Consider the following 18,634-nt stretch of genomic DNA (forward strand, 5'->3'; position numbering starts at 1 on the left):
CTGTTTAATGTACTACCACTAGCCTTTATGAGGATAATTGAATAGAAGAAATGCAAGCGCAAATCACGAAATGATGGACCACATACTACAAGACTAAATCATATGAAGTCCTTCGGAATTTGGAAGGAGAGAACCAGAAGATGTCCAAGTGCTCCAAATAAGTATTGAAAATTCTTTGAGCTCTACTTAAAGGAAAGTTATAATGTCTTACCGTTCTGGAGCGAGAAATATGAAATGAAAATCCAGAACGTCGAGCAATGGTATTTATATATATGTTAATAATTTTAGAAAGCAGGTAGGAAGAATCAATTTTATTATTTAACAGATTGTACAAAAAAACAAGTAATTTAACATCACGTCTTACTTTCAGTGATTTAATATTGAAACATACTTCTGAGGGAGTTGGTTGGGTAATCAAAGGGACAGAAAACCCTGAGCTTTTTATAATACATACATCTCAAAAATTTGTTTTGCAAGCGTTCTAGAATGTGAATCTGTTCATTATGATAAGGATTCCATACTTCGCATGCATACTCTAATAGACTCCTCACAATTGATTTGTATAAGAGTAGCAGAGGTACCACATCAGTGAAGGGCGAGCATGTCCTCAAAATGAAACCCATCTGTTGATTGGCTCTGTTAGCAATGTAATCAATATGTGAATTGAAAGAAAGGTCTGGGCTGAATACTACTCCAAGGTCCTTGAACGACTCCACCTTTTCCAATGGAATACCATTTATAAAGTATACACATGCATGAGTGGAGGACTGCCGAGTGAAACTCATGAATTTACATTTATTCACATTCATTTTTAGTCCATTTTCATCACACCATCTAGACAGACTATCAATATCCCTCTGCAAATCATAGCAATCTCTTTGATAATTGATTTCTTTATATAATTTTACATCATCTGCATACAGAAGACATGAAGATTCTCTGATGGTAGATGGTAGATCATTAATAAACAAAAGAAATAGAAATGGACCAAGGTTAGAGCCCTGAGGAACCCCTGATGTACACTCATCAGGGAATTTAAAGGTGCTTAAAGACGTATGCACCACCAACTCGCACATTTCGCTTTTCATCAGGTGATTAAACTGTATCTTACTTTTTCTGTACAAATACAGATATAATATGCTTAACATCAGCTGATGAAGACAGAAATGCGCGTATTCGTGACACATAAGTCTGTACGCACCTAAAGACATACAAAATGATGAGAATATAAACATAATGAAGCACTGATTTTCAATCAATTTCTGCTCTACCCAGCGAAAAATAATACAATTGGTCCTCATGGAAGTTTACACACATAGGCATCAAAATCTTACTACTTAAAATCATTCGTACATAAATAAAAATTAAAATCTGAGCCATATAATATAGCCGAAGCATGTCGTGACTAAATAATTTAAAAAGAGTACTTTTGATTTCAATTACTATCTATATTAAAAGGTAGCCCTAAAGAAAAAAGACAATCATTCGTGCATATGGAATTCTTTGCACACGTTCATTTTTGCAATGTCTGAACTATTATATGAACCAATAATATTACTTTTCATTGTGTCAACACTCATAAGAACCAATGAAATTCTTTTTCTGCCAATGCTTGAACATTCCTATATATTATGCCAATGGTATTCTTCACATACCAATGTATACATTCCTATAAGAGTCTCCGCTAAACTTTTACAGTCAATGTGTGAACACTCCTATACGAACCAATATTGTATTGTTTTTCTTCCATATGAGAAAACTTATTTATTTATCTATTTATTTTTTTCTAGATACAAACTTCCCATAGAATTAATGGTATTTTCTTCTTAGAGATGGAAATTACTGAGATATTGAAATAATTCAAATGCTAATGATTTGATTATTATTTTTCAATTTATTAGTGCATTTTCAAGTGTAATAATAATTTGTTTCATCTTTCTGATCAACCGAGATACAAAATTTTTAGTATAATGTATATTTGGACTGTGAATTTTTGTGATATTATAAAAGTGTTTTCATAACCTCATTTGGACTACATATTTTTATCAAAATTAGGGAAAGAACAGTTTTCGGTTTATCCTGTTGATTCTCTCCCAATCATTAATTTGATGTTGTGATTAAGGAATGTAATAAATGATTAAATGATTTTTAAATGAAAATCCAAATTAAATGCTGCAATTTTCACCCCGAAGACTTCTGCTACTCGAAATATTGACAACAGGGTAAACGGCTAGATGGAAATTCGATGAGCGCTACTATTCAAAAATTATTTGTTCCCGGGCTGACAAATAATTTTTGAATAGTAGCGCTCATCGAATTTCCATCTACTTGTTTACCCTGTTGTCAATATTTTTGCGGTAGCAGAAGACTTCGGGGTGAATTGCAGCATTTAATTTGTATTTTCGTTTAATCTTAACCTTATTCTTTTTGAAAATTTATTTGTAAAAATTTGGGAGAAGACAGTTTTGGGCTATGCCTGTTGTCTTCTCCCAATCATATTATATTTATTATAATCATGATCTGTAATGCCAATGGAATAAATTAATAAATAAAATAATAATAAGTATTTTCTTTTGCCAATATATGAACACTTCTTTAAGAACCAATCGAATACTTTCTCTGTAATTCATTAAAAATCAGGACTCCACTACATCATGACCTCTATCAACACACCATAGGGAGGGTCCTTAACCCCTAATCAACGTAGCGAGTGTGAAAATGAGAGAGTGAGGGTCCTTAACCCCTAGTGTAGTGAGAGTGAGAAGGTAGAAGAGAGTGGTGCTTGGCGAATCGATATTTCAGGGAATGGGACAAAGTAGTGGAGGTCATCCCATATGGTTGCTATGGCAACCATATCACGGCCAAGGTCGTTGCTCTGTGCAACCCAATTCACTTCAAACTGACATCATTGGTTGAACAAGAATGCATTGAAGTTATTGAATAAGAATGCTGACAGGAATTTCCGATTTATGAATATTGGGGTCCTAAGTCCCAATTTGGGGTTGAGATGGGTTCTGGAAGGGCAACATTACTTGACTAGAATTTTATATTTTTCGATTTGATTTTCTCTGTTTGTAAGGCTTATATATGTGTATGGTGCGAGCAGCAAAATACAAGGATACAATCATAATACATCTAACAAGAATAAAATCAGTAAGCTAAAACACATACTTTGTTCTACGTTTGGCAAACAATATTTCAAATTAATATTTATTTTACAATTTTGAGTTCTGAGTAGAAAGAATTTTGTTATTAATTCGGATCTTAATCTTTCTAAATTCAAAATTAATTGTTTCAAGTGTTTGTGTTTTGTTTCAATGTGAAGAACTGAAAAGATTAGTCGCACATAACCTTTATTTGGACAATTTATCTTATGAAATTGGAATGAAAAGAAGTTTTGGACTGTAGTCTGTTTCTTTGTCCTTACGTTGATCGTAAATTATGAATAAATAAATAGCCTATTATCGCGCCAGAGTATGGCATCTGTCAATTGTTGCAGCCCTCCATCGAATTGTATACACAGAACGCATTATGATTTTCATGAGCTGGGAGATACGTGAAGCCATTATATTGTAATGTTTCTTTGCACAGGGTTTCTTTGCAGGTGTAGATTCTTATATATATATTTTTTTTGTCTTGAAAGTGTTGTATATTTTTTTGAGAATCAATAAATTTGAATTTGAATTTGAAAAATGTTTAATGTCCATATTATTTTCATCTCCTTTCTCCCTTATCTATTTTTCCTGTAAAATGATACTGAAATATTAATATGTCATTATCATATTTGGGATATGATTATTCCATAGACTTAATAAACACGGTCTTGAATCTGTGTTGATAGTATTGGGCGTGTCAAGTCTCGGCCAATGACAGTCGAGCCAATCTTCGTTGGTCAACAGCGTTCAGCCAATCGTAGGGCTACACCCACACTATATTATTCTGCTGTTCATTGTTTAAGCTTGCAGTATACTGAAGAGATTGATAATGGAGTGAACACTGAATCTAGTATCTCAAATTGTTTTGATAAATTATTAGTTTTCATTCAAAATTTGAAAAATCTTTACCAATCAATTAAATCAATTTTGGAATAATTAACTGTTTCAATGGAAATCACAAGAAAAGGTCTATAAAATCACTAATTGAGATGATAAACAAGTTGATGATAATAATACTATCAACTCACCAAGAAAGTTTTATATTGTCACGTTCTATCCATGTTCCACATCATGTTATTTTATTTTCCTGTAAAAGAAAAAAGAAACTTTTTAGAAAATTAATCTAATTTACAGATAAGTTCGAACCAGATCCTCTATCAAAGAACCGTAGATATTAATAGTTATTTGTATATCTAGAGTGAAAAGTACGACTTTTTCTCCCTGTGGGAAAAAGTTTGAAGCCCGAGGCAAAGCCGAGGGCAACATTTTTCCTCCATCTACATATTTTTATAGAAACTGCAAATAAAATCATTTTAATAACTTACGTATTGGTGACAATGTTTCCTAACAACATAACCTAAAATCTAAAACCTAAAAACCGGTCCTATGATTGGCACTGCCGATTGCGCTATCTATCGGCTAAAGTTGTAACAATTATATCAGCTGAGCGGCTACCAAAAATGGCTGACTCCAGATAACGCGTTTCAGATTTGAATTACAAATCAAAAATATTTGTTGGCTGGTATTTTGAATAGAATAAAATATTTTAAAAATTGTATAAATTTTTATTGTCTACTAATATTAAGAATATAATATCATACAAACATATATTTCATGAGTTGATCAAATTTCTTGTTGTGGTATTGAATTCAGTTGACTCAATGACATACACCTCTATTACGCTCTCATCTGAGCTTAGACCTTCTAACCTATTATAATGTGAGTTTTTGAAATAGAGATGCTTCCCATGTTATTTAAATGGAGTCACTTTTCCTCCCTAGGGAGTTTTTCTGTTTTTTACTACCGAGAGCGAAAAAGTGACACTTTAGTATTATGTTTCAGGAAGTAAAGTAAGTACTTTAGGCAGTAGGTGGAGGAAAAATAGTTAATATATATTCCAAACAATTGCAACAAATCATGAAAATAGAACAATCGAGAAACCGAGCCTCAGGATAAGAATAGCAAAATTTAAAAAAAAATGAGATGATTATTAGTTATTACCTGCGCTAGCAGATTAGTATTTTGCAAATTTAAATTTGCCAACACTAGTCATGTACAATTTTATTTAGAATCGTAGATTTATTTTCAGTGTTTTCTATTACCTCCTATTCATTATCTATTGTATAATTATTTTCCTCTTTTTGAAGTCGTAAATTCTCTCTTTCATGTCTCTCATTTTCTCTTTTTCCGTTTCTGTTACTCGTTTTCTTTAAATGCTACACTCTGCATAGTTTGCCTCAACTCTGTTATTAACCGAGTTCATTTATTTTATCTCTGTTTATTCCCCTCAAATTTCTACATCAATAATTTCAACTCATCTCTTATTTCTTCTTTTTCCTTGTCCTTCTCTGTATCTGATTTTATCATGGTTTTCTCTTATAAAATTCCAATCTCTACCTTCCATTTTCCTATAACTCTCTGTCATTTCCTCCTCCTTCTCTACCTCCTCCACATGCTCACCTTTTCCAGTTTCTTTTCTATTTTTACTCCAAAACCAAAGTAAACAAACACATTGATTATTCACTGCAAAACTAAGTTTTCTCTATAGTTTCTTCACTTTAAAGTGTCAGCAGTCCTTGCATATAGCATCAAGCTTCCCATTCCACCAAACCTGCCAGCTACTATCCCAACATGGGATCCTATAGTGAGGTCCACGTTATAATGGCAGTGGAGAAAGATAGGAGAACAACGTTGCCGATCCTCAGTGTTGTCAATGCCTTCTACAGACGGTAGCTGATACAGGTTCATTGATGTAATATTCATTGTTCATTCTTGTTTGAAATAATCAATTACATTCTATTGAGCAAGAAATTACATTTCTCAATAATTTGATGATGAATTTTCATTATTAAGATGAAATATTCTGTCAATTATTAATTCGACATTTTTAGAAGGCGATCTGGCAACACAGCAAAGCGAGGAAAGACAGCTTTGTTGAATGATAGACAAGGATAGAATTACCATCGCTAATCAAACACTGCCAATAAGGTACACGTTAAAATGGCAGTGGAGAAAGATAGGAGAACAACGTTGCCGATCCTCTGTCTTGTCAATGCCTTCTACAGACGGTAGCTGATACAGGTTCATTGATGTAATATTTATTGTTCATTCTTGTTTGAAATAATCAATTACATTCTATTAAGCAAGAATCAAATATTTTCCAATAATTTATTTCATAATTATAAGAAGAAATATTCTGTTAATTAATCTTTCTTCTTTAAAATAATTTTATTTTTCAATAACTTGATAATGAATTTTTATAATTTAGATGAAATATTTTGTTAATTAATTATTAATTCTACATTGATGAAAGACGATCTGGCAACAGAGAGAAGCGAGAAAAATTAATTATTAATTCTACATTGTTAAAAGTCGATCCGGCAAGAGAGCAAAGCGAGGAAGAGATAGCGCTATCAGCTTTGTTGAATGATAGACAAGGATAGCAATACCATCGCTAATCAAACACTGCCATTATAACGTGGACCTGACTATAGTAGGTGTTCAGCTCACCTCATAAAGAGGAGTTCCAACGATATACACCATCCCACTCACATTAAAAGCTTTCCTTTTTCCACTCTTTACATCCTCTATACAAGCAAATTTAATCGAATTAAATCTAAATTTAAATCGTGATCACACCTACTTCTGTTCAGAACTGGGACACAGATTGTCGTCGTATATTTTCAATACAACAACAACAACAACAACAACAACAAAAACAACAACAGCAACAACATGTATTCAACAAAAGTAGGTCTATAGGTCTATAGGTGGATTCACTTAGAAACTAACATCATTAGTTGAATGAGCAACCTTTGTATTATTTATATGGAACTGTAACAGTTTGGAGTAGATCTCAAAATTGGAAGATTCACTTCTATCTGTCATTATTGGTTAAATGCGGAACATTTGTGTTTTTAATACGAAATCCTGACAATTTAAACTGAATTACACTGTTGGGAGATTCACTTTAAAACTGACAGTTGAATGGGGAATCTTTGTATTATTTACATGGAACTGTAACAGTTTGGAGTTGATCTCAAAATTGGAAGATTCACTTCTATCTATCATTATTGTTTAAACGGGGAAACTTTTGTATTATTTATACAAAATCCTGACAATTTAAACTGAATTACACTATTTGAAAATCCACTTCAAACTGTCAGCATTGTTTGAATGCGAGGCATTGATGTTATTTATGAGAGTCACTGCCAGATTATAGTGGATCTAATTGTAGAAAATTGAAGCCTTTCAATATTATTGTGATGATAGGAAGTTGTGATAATGTCAAATTGAGATTAAACTTGCAGCTTTCTTATAGATTAACATCAAATCTTCCGATTCACTTAATGGTGACAGATTGAAATGAATCACGCTACAAAAAGGTTTAGATAGGAAGTAGACTGTTGATTAAATATATGGGACGTGCTTTATCACTGAAACCTGAGACACACCTTCGATTTATATTTTTTTTAGAGAAGTAATTGCAGGTTACGTAATGCTTTCAATAGTATGATGAATTTATTTTCAAGAAATAGTGACAGATTGTGAGGATCTCTGTCCTATTTTGAAGAAGTGGTATGTTCTACTTGTTGAAAGTAATTTAGAAGACATAAAATTTCAATAGTAAAATAGTTTCATTCAATTTAGAATTGCAGTTTAGTTTTAGAAGCTCCTGTATATCTGTTTATTCTTTGTGAAATACTTTATTACTGTTTAAAAAAACTAATATTCTTTTATTGGAGATTAGCAGGTAATCCGTGCTCCGAAAGGGTCCAATTAAAACTTGACAATCTGAAAACTTGACCTACTGAATTCTTGAAGAATTTTGAATAGGCCTATAACCATCCTCAGTTAAATGAAAATCTATATGCAAGATTTCAAGTTAATCAGTTCAGTAGTTCAGACTAACTTGATGATGCATCATTCATGAATTTTCTATAAGACGTGTATAAGACAATTGTTTCCTTCATTTTATTATAGATTTTCATGATTGTATATAGATGAATCATTGCTGTTTTGTTACAAGCAATGTGAATAATACATATTGATTTGATAAGATTTACAGAGCACAGTGTAATTGAATATTTTCAATACTTTAATGTATTACTTTCCTTGCCCTATTACCCAAAAGTGGTTTTTGGGTAATGGTATGTATGTATGTATGTATGTATGTATGTATGTATGTATGTATGTATGTATGTATGTATGTATGTATGTATGTATGTATGTGTGTGTGTGTGTGTGTGTGTGTGTGTGTGTGTGTGTGTGTGTGGTGGTGTGTGTGTGTGTGGTGTGTGTGTGTGTGTGTGTGTTGTGTGTGTGTGTGTGTGTGTGTTGTGTGTGTGTGTTAAAATGCTGTCAAAAACAGGGTTTTTGGCGATTTTCTCGAAAACGGCTCCACGATTTTGATTAAAGTTAAAATAGTCATTGATAAGCTCTATCAACTGCCACCAGGTCCCATATCTGTAAAAATTTCAGGAGCTCCGCCCCATCTATGCAAAGTTTGATTTTAGATTCTCAATTATCTGGCTTCAGATACAATTTAAACAAAAATTTTTGAGTGGAAAAGATTGAGCATAATGATCTCTACAATTAATGTTCAGTAACATTTTCACCTAAAATCAAAAATAAGCTTGAAATTCGAGAAAATGTGATTATCCAATTGCAAACTGTTGGCAACTGTTTATTCTATTAAATAATAATGATTCACTATGATGAGATAGCAGACCTCGTGTGTCTCTAGCGTTATTGCCCTGTCACCAGCTTGCTCAAATCTTTGAATAGTAGACTTGAGATACGCGGGAACACTAGCGTCAGGTGATCAATTTTCATAACGGCAAGGAAAGTTGTGTGAGTGCGCCACACCAGATTTTTTTTTCTTTGTGCTTTCGATCATGTATAAAATTCATAATTCAGAATAGAATGTCTATAAGATTAATAATTTATCAATTGAATAAGTTCAATTATTGAACTTTATAATCCACTTTTTCACTTTTACAATAGAGATTATGAAAATACTAGGCCAAGTAAGAGTTATTTATAATAGTTCAAGTTAAGATGGAAGCCTTGGAAAAATGTGTAAAATTACTGTGAAAAGTGAAGATTTCGAAAAAACTAGATTAATATAGACAAGAACGAATTTATTGATCTTTAAAACAAAACATAGCACAATTACAAGATGAAATTCTCGTTCGATTCTTGTATAAATACAAGTTCAATAATAACCTCCATTTGGAAAATCTTCCACTATGGAAGTTACTATGGACCTTTATAAGTTAAAGAAACTATAAATTAGATAAACTTGAAATTTATAAGTACACTATTAACTAGACCTGCAATAAAACAGTCCGCGGGTATTCCTGTGAACCTCGAGGACATTTATAAAAGATTTCAACACTAATTCATGACCTTACTTTATATAACATTCAAAGAAACAAATTTATAGCTGAATGAAACAATGCATATAATCATTCCATTATCAACAGAAAAACTTTGAAGGACGCTTGAAGCTAGGGGCAACTACAAAAATGCAAATCAGAATGTTGGAGCGCCACTTGGGGTGGAGAACTTTATTCAGACTTTTTTATGACACGAAACTTTCTTAACAGACATTCCTTCTTGTCACTCTTCTTATTTTAATTTCCTTCTTCTTCTTCTTCTTCCTCTCATCCTTCCAAAAAACTTCTTGCATCGCAAATTCTCATTCCATAGTGCTAGAAATATTGACTGTCTCCACCATTATTCAACTTTTCTAGATTTTCTTTATCCTCAGTGTTCTATCACATTTTCAACTTTTATGTTTTTCCCTTCCTTTTTCTTCTTTTCATGTACTCCTTCATCTCTACTTCTTGCTTCTTCTCCTCTTTGTTCTTTTTTCATTTTATTCTAGCAATCTCTCCTACTGCTCTTTTTGTATATAGTCAGATGAAAACGGTAGGGGCCACGAAATGTGTGCGCAGTGGCCAGCCAGCTAGATTGCGTCATCGCCACCAACCGACGTTTTCAACACCTATTGGCAATTTATGAAACTTATTTGTTGAAAACAGATGATTGGATATAAAATGACGTCAGCTACACCGGAAATTTGCACAAACATGCGAGTGACATCTACCGTCTTCTTCTACGTGTATAGTCCTAATATTTCTCCCTCTATTTTTATTCAATTTTGAATTAAAGGGTTCTAATCGTTGTCTATTTTCAATTTGTCAAATTCATTAAATCTTTTCAAGTTTGAATTAAAGGACTCTTGAGCTTCCTATCACAACCACAAATTAGGCTACTATTTATTAGAATATCAAGATACCAGTGTGATACCAGATATGAGTACTATTTACATTTATTTACCATCCTATAACTGTACTGATATAATGATAGATGTCATTACATCTATCACATAATGATATACTATATTCTTCATAAAAGTAGGTACTCTCATGTAGGTACTCAACATGAAATTAAACTCTTCCTTCTTTCTCTTCCAAACCTGAATCTTAACGATCCTTTCCTTCAGTTTTTTCACTATTCTTTTTCTAAAGTCTTCTTTATTCACGATTCTTCACATTAAGTTCCAATTCCCAGTGCATGTCAGACCTCACTCACCCCATGGCAAGGTCACACCCAGGGTTGAGGAGGTTGTGTGGTTCAAAGGAAAGGGTATGAGAAAGTACAAGTGGCCGATCGATGGGTTTCCTTCTCATACCCTCCTACTTCCTGTTTCTTTTTCTTCTACTTCTCATTCTTCTCGACCTTCTTCTTCTCACTGGTGTTCACTTTTTTCTTTACCTCATCATCTGCACACAAGTTCATAACGTTTAGTTCAGCTTTCCCTTGCCTTTCATCTTTTTCTTCCCAATATACTTGTTACCAACTTCGATTACAACATTTTCCTACATCTTCCTCCTTCTCATCTTCTCACCTCTAATTGACCGAGTGAAGTGAGGTCTAAGATTCAAGTCGACGGTTTTGCATATTTCTCTTTATGTTTATATTTTTGTTTAAATGTTCCGCATTTACAGCGAAACGCAGCAATAGATTTTTATGAAATTTTACAGATATGTTTTTTTTTTTAATTTTGCGTCGACGTATACATAAGGTTTTTTTTGAAATCTTGCATTTTAAGGAAAATGCAAAAGGAAAAGGAGTCTCCTTCGAACGCCAATATTACCTTAAAAATCTGACTTTCGAATTATTCATCATAAATCAGCTGTCGAGTGGATTATTAATTGCATGCAATGACGCAAAATTGTAACTTATCTCAATGTATTGCAAATCTCAATGTAACTTAGTAAAAAGTCAACTGTCGTGTGGACTATAAATTGCAAGCAATAAGGCATGCAATATTGATAACTCCAAGTAGCTTATTATTTCCTCCCGACTTTTCTCTGCTATCAACTTGGGATGTTGTTTACAACAAATTATTAGCATTGTAATGCTATCAATTATAATTAATATTAATAATTATTGTCGATACAACAACCCAAACAGCCATTAGTTGTTTACACACCTATATCTCGCCGACACGTCAGGACAGGACATGATTCACTCTGATGGACAGTATTAGAGGGGGCTATGGTTTCAACTGCGCGAGGTGGTTTACTGTTCACAGAACTACTAGTATTTTCCCCTATGCATGGTATTTTTCTTACTCGTTCTTGTTTTATAATTAATTTTTTTCGTCTTCATTTCTTGGTTACAAAGATCTTCTATTACCACTTTTTTCTGAACCACTTTCGTCCAGCTAATTTTCTACTTATACCTCCACTATTTTTTCCTCCTATCCCTTCTCCTTTTTCATGTTGTTCTAATTCCTACTTTTTTTACTCCACTTTCTTGTAGATACATCTTCCTCATCTATTTCAATATCCACGACGAACTGTTAGTAGGTTACTATTTTGTTGTCGAACTGTTGTAAGTTAATAATTCGTTTTGAACTATTTTGACGACACTAATTTAGACTAAGGCTAGCTACAGATACATAGATTTTTGTTCATACGATTTTTTCCGTCCTTACAAATTCTATTAGATTAAACAGATGATGTCAAACAGTTGATGTTTGTCAAGTTCTGTTTAATCTAATAGAATTTATAAGGATGGCTAAATATCGTACGAACAAAAATCGATGTGTGTGTGTGTGTGGTGTGTGTGTGTGTGTGTGTGTGTGTGTGTGTGTGTGTGTGTGTGTGTGTGTGTGTGTGTGTGTGTGTGCGTGCGGGGCTTAATTAGGCTGTCAAATAGTCTAATTAGACTGTAGTGTTGTCAAAATAGTTCAAAACTAAATACTTCTTCCATCAGCACTCGTTTGTCGATCTGCCTCCTCAAATTTTTTTCCACCTCTTCTACTCCAATCCTCTTCCACCTCTTCTACTCCAATCCTCTTCCACCTCTTCTACTCCAATCCTCTTCCACCTCTTCTACACCAATCCTCTTCCACCTCTTCTACTCCAATCCTCTACCACCTCTTCTACTCCAATCCTCTTCCACCTTTTCTACACCAATCCTTTTCCACCTCTTCTACTCCAATCCTCTTCCACCTTTTCTACACCAATCCTCTTCCACCTCTTCTACTCCAATCCTCTTCCACCTTTTCTACACCAATCCTCTTCCACCTCTTCTACTCCAATCCTCTTCCACCTCTTCTACTCCAATCCTCTTCCATCTCTTCTACTCCAATCCTCTTCCACCTCTTCTACTCCAATCCTCTTCCACCTCTTCTACTCCAATCCTCTTCCACCTCTTCTACTCCAATCCTCTTCCACCTCTTCTACTCCAATCCTCTTCTTCTCTTCCTCCAACAACTTCTACGGGAATCTGCAACTTGCGCCCAGCGGTCAGAATGTGTTTGGGTACTCACAGATTGAACGTAACAAAGTGAACGTCCGTGACGTCATCACGAGTGATGCCATTTCGCTCTCACTAACAGCCGACATTACGTTCCCCGACTGAAGGAGCGAGATTCAAATTTATTACAGTATCTTAAGGAAGCTTCAAGCAAAACACTACTGTATTATGACAACATATTAGCCAAGTTAATGAGATACATATTTATTCTATCCTATAATTACATTCTAATTGATATAGAAAGATTGGGCTGGAACCGTGATTGTACGAACAATCATTCATTAAGATACAGTCATCTTGAATGACTCAAATTGGTTCTAGCAGACACATCGTCTCAATCATTCATTGTAATGTTTTGACTTTTCATTTCTGGATTTTGTTTCAATGACAAAGACAATGTGGGTGATAGATAAAGATATATTTTTTGAATACTTAAAACCAAACACTAATAACTTTGAACCTCCATCACTCAGCGTAGCAAACATAATTATCAACACTGTTCATTTTCTCACTCATGGTGACAGCCTGAAAGAGTCAATATGTGCTAATTATCGAAAAGTTGATGGGGTGGTGTGGTTTTGTCAAACTGGGGGATTCCCGGACGTCAACCTTTTCAACATACTGTCAGAGCTGGAAATTCGATGTATTAATGATTTCAAAATTTGTCCCAAGTCGAGCTAAATCAATGGAACACTTTTGGAGTCGAATAGGAATGGAATGGTCGTTATAAAGCAGATGGTTGTTGGAAAGTTTATATACCGTTATCACTTCCAGAGACAGACAAATAATGTGACTGGCAGTGATGACGTCACGGCGTACACAGTGAACGTGTGTATCGGAGCCATGTATCACTCCCATTTGACCGCTGGGCGCTAGTTGTGTATGTCCACTTCTACACCCCATTCTTCCTATCCGTTTTCACATCTTTTTTTCTTCTTTTTCTTCATCTACACCCCTTTTCTTTTTCATCCTCCTTCTACTTCTCAAGAGACCTGTTGTTTCCTAAGGGTAAGGGTCGTCTTACCCCTTTCCATCGAGAAGGGCACGAGTAGAAACGGAAGGGCAAAGTAGGAGAAGAGGATGTACTTGAGATAACAGGCTGTCTGATGAAAGGGCGTAACTCAAGATAGGGCATGTTGGGTCTCATCCTCCTCCTCCTCCACCACAACCTCTTCCTCATCCACATGATTCTTCCTTCTCCTTTTACCCTCTTTCTCCTACTTCTCCTAGTATCGTCTGACGAGGTCTTCATACTATCTTGTAGTATAGCACTCGTGATAGGGAATTGCCAACCCTAATCCTACAACTCCCACAATTCCTCTTGCTACTTCTTCTTCTTCTTCTTCTTCTTCTTCTTCTTCTTCTTCTTCTTCTCCTCTCCCTCCTCCTCCTCTTCATCCTTACCTCTTCATCTCCTCCTCCACCTCCTCCTAATCTTCTTTTTCATCTCCTCCTTCACCTCCTCCTCTTCCTCTTCATCAACTCCTCCTCCTCCACATCATCATATTCTCCTTGTAGCTTCTGTCTTCTTCTCTAGCTCCTATCTCCCTTCCATGCTGTACTATGATAGCACACAACATGTGAGGTAGAATTGGTATCCCCAGGGCATTTCAAGCCCTTGGCAATATCCTTCGGGTAAAGTGATACGTAACTTACACGTATATTGCTAGCTATATATATACAGTAGTAGGTACAGTAATAGTTGATGCTATGAAGCTAGCAATATAGCAATAGCAAGGTAGCAATGGATATAGTAATGGATATTGCTATATAGCTTGCAATACAACGATACAAGATGCGGCGTCTTAGGAATTGCATAATATCAGATACATAAAAATTCCGGCAAGATTTTCTTACTTCATTTGAGGTGCCTACAGACTTGAACGCCACGAACACGAGCATTTCACTTTGCATCTGTACTCTCTATTCTGTACAAATACAGATATAATAAGCAAAGCATCAGCTGATGAGAAGTGAATTGCGCGTGTTTGTGGCGCTCAAGTCTGTACGCACCTTGAAAAACTGTAGCATGTCACTCAATTTTATGATAGTTCTTAATAGAACAGCGTGGTCACTGTCTTAGTATGACACAATATAACGGTGTTGTAACATAAAATCAGAATATGTGTATTTTCTACTAGAAATAATCTATTTACACAGAACCCACATTCTCTTTGCATCAGGTATCATCCACATTTGAAGATTGAGATTAGCACGTTGAAGTATAAGCTCAACTTTCAAATGAAAATGTGTGATTTTTTAAAATTGGAATAGAAATGTATTGCCATGAAAAAAAAACGTTCACAAATAATAAAACAAAGTTTCAAAATGTGTGAAATAAATTTGAAATTAAAGATGATGCATTGAGCTTCAAAGCCCTTCGTTTTGCGATGATAAAACATTATCAGTAGAAAAGATTACATTTATTGTTTTGTTTCTACTACATCATGGAAAAAGTTCTACAACATCTCTGAATACTCAGATGTTCAGCCTTCCATATTGTTATAGATATTTCTCCGGGATGAAAAAACAGAACTAATCAATTCAAATAGAGTACTCAGCGCAATATTATCCAAAAATTACTGAAATTTTCAATATCTCACGCAATGATTCCATTGACCTTTCAGTTGATAGATATTTTTCTAATCTGAAATCAATCAGAACTAATCAATGCAAGCATTAATAAAGTGAGGTCCACGTTATAATGGCAGTGGAGAAAGATAGGAGAACAACATTGCCGAACCTGTCTTGTCAATGCCTTCTATAGACGGTAGCTGATACAGGTTTATTAATGTAATATTAACTATTCATTCTCGTTTGAAATTATCAATTATAATATATTATTCTATTAAGCAATAACTTATAATTTCATAATGAATTTACATAATTAAGATGAAATATTTTGTTAATTGATTATTAATTCTACATTGTCAAAAGACGATCTGGCAACAGAGCAAAGCGAGAAAGAGATAGCGCTATCCGCTTTGATGAATGATAGACACGGATAGTAATACCATTGCCAATCAAACACTGTCATTATAACGTGGACCTCACTATGGTGTAATATTATCAAAAAATGACTCGAATCTATATATATATAAAAGCGAAATGGCACTCACTGACTGACTGACTGACTCACTCACTCACTCACTCACTCGCTCGCATAACTAAAAATCTACCGGACCAAAAACGTTCAAATTTGGTAGGTATGTTCAGTTGGCCCTTTAGAGGCGCACTAAGAAATCTTTTGGCAATATTTTAACTCTAAGGGTTGTTTTTAAGGGTTTAAAGTTCGTCTTTTAGCATGTATATTCTTCTTCTCCCAATCTCTTAATTATAATTGAAATTTCCATATCATATGTTACTATAGAACTATAATCTAGATAGAGTACCTCTTCGAAACAGTTGTTAACTGGCAACTAAATTAATAATTTTGTCAGGTTGGCAGTAAGTTGAGTTGACTTTGTTAGGTTGGCACCAAGTTGAAGATTTAAATGCATTTATCGCGGAAAAATTGATTGGGCACTGCTACTTCAATCCTGGGAATATTATATTACTAGCCGTCAGGCTCGCTTCGCTCGCCATATCCGTTTAGCCAGACGTTTAGTCTGGACCCCCGACTGGATTGTCCTAACATATGATAAAAATGCTCAAATGAAAAATGCAGGCGAGCGAAGCGAGCCTGCTGATCTCATTCTTGGACGATCCAGTCGGGGGTCTGGCTAGACGGATATGGCGAGCGAAGCGAGCCTGACGGCTAGTTTTAAATATAACACGCTGAGATTCCATCGATTTTAATTTAGCGTGTGTGTACTCAACTAACCTAACAGCTCAGCCTGCAACCACTGAGAGCAAATTATGAATTCAATAATACGAAGCATATCTGGGCCGAATTTGAATTGTAAATGTGCGCGAAAGCCAGTTTATTCAGTTGGCGCGGAACCGAATAATAATTATTCTCCGATCTGAACTTGACTTACAAATGGCACTCACAGTGCACCAAGGTACCTGGTACGCGAGAAGCATTCTAAACAGTAACAGCATTCTATAAACACAAAGATTCACTTTAAACTGTCAGCATTTTGACTTCAGATACTGTTTTTGGTGAGATTTAGTGGTATTTATCCATAGTAGCACTCTAGAATATTGTCTGAAAGTATCAAAAATTTATTAAGAAGTTACGAACATTGGTTTGTAACAGTAAATGTTACATTTTTCACTAACCTCCTACTTCCATACAAATTAAGGATAATTTAGAAAATAATATTATTATCAGACGAAATCCAAATTAAATGCTGTAATTTACCCCAAAGACTTCTGCTACTGCAAATATTGACAACAGGGTAAACAGCTAGATGGAACAGATGGAATTAAATAGAGAATGCATTTATTCAAATGCTAATTAATATATAATTATTATTTAACGAAAATCCCAAATAAATGCTGCAAATCACCCCGAAGACCTCTGCTACTGCAGACATTGACAACAGGGTTAACAGCTAGATGGAAATTCGATGAGAACTACTATCCAAAAATTAGTTGCCAGCCAGTTGCAGATGAGCGCTGCTATCCAGAGATTGTCAGTTTGGGGTAAGGGTAAGCATTCCTGACTAGCAATTTGACTAGCAAAATAAAATGAGCGCTGCTATTGCAATTAGGGAGGTACTGGGTTCGATTCCCGGGCTGGCAACTAATTTTTGGATAGTAGTTATCATCGAATTTCCATCTAGCTGTTTAACCCTGTTGTCAATGTCTGCAGTAGCAGAGGTCTTCGGGGTGATTTGCAGCATTTATTTGGGATTTTCGTTAAATAATAATTATAGCTAGATGGAAATTCGATGAGCGCTACTATTCAAAAATCATTTGTCAGCCAGGGAAATAATTCTCATGTTCCCAAATAGTTCCCAATGTTCTGGGAATTATTTCCCAGGCTGACAAATATTTGAATAGTAGCGCTCATCGAATTTCCATCTAGCTGTCTACCCTGTTGTCAATATTTGCAGTAGCAGAAGTCTTTGATTGATTGATTGATTGATTGATTGATTGATTGAGTACTTTATTTATGTAGATTACAATATATACTGGCTTATACACTTATATACAATAGCTTACAATACAGCAAAGTTATAGATGAATTTACATAATATAGACTAAGAAAATAACTATTGAACTGTATATGATATGAAAAAGCAATTTGTAATATAATAACTATAGATAATAATCATATTGTTATGCATCTACATAAATTGGCGGAGCTTTGGACATATCAATGTCCATTCTTTGGGAAGAATATTAAAAATATCATCCCCACTAACTCTCTACCAAAACGTTAATTTCGTTATTTAAACTAAGGATTTATTTATTAGTTTAAATAACGAAATTAACGTTTTGGTAGAGAGTTAGTGGGGAGGATATTTTTAATATTCTTCCCAAAGAATGGACATTGATATGTCCAGTCTTTGGGGAGAATTACAGCATTAAATTTGGATTTTCGTTTGGTAATGATATTATTAGTTCATTAGCATTTGAATAATTGCAATATCTCAGTTATTTCCATCTGTAATTTAGCAAATAGTATTTTTATTTTCAAAGGAACTTACTGTGTAGAAGTTTATCTCTTTACTTCACTGAGTTAGTGA

The 18,634-nt window shown here is 34.5% G+C and overlaps 1 protein-coding gene across 1 annotated transcript in view; it reads right to left on the bottom strand.

The window, feature by feature from the left end:
• The window catches only part of LOC111056542, a 183,376-nt gene that overhangs the window by 109,206 nt on the left and 55,536 nt on the right, over positions 1 to 18,634 (bottom strand). The window contains 1 exon segment of the mRNA XM_039439458.1: positions 4,184 to 4,242. The gene's annotated coding sequence lies outside the window, so the exon portion shown is untranslated.

This window comes from Nilaparvata lugens, chromosome 12, assembly GCF_014356525.2.
Source record: "Nilaparvata lugens isolate BPH chromosome 12, ASM1435652v1, whole genome shotgun sequence".
In the NCBI taxonomy this organism is placed as follows: domain Eukaryota; kingdom Metazoa; phylum Arthropoda; class Insecta; order Hemiptera; family Delphacidae; genus Nilaparvata; species Nilaparvata lugens.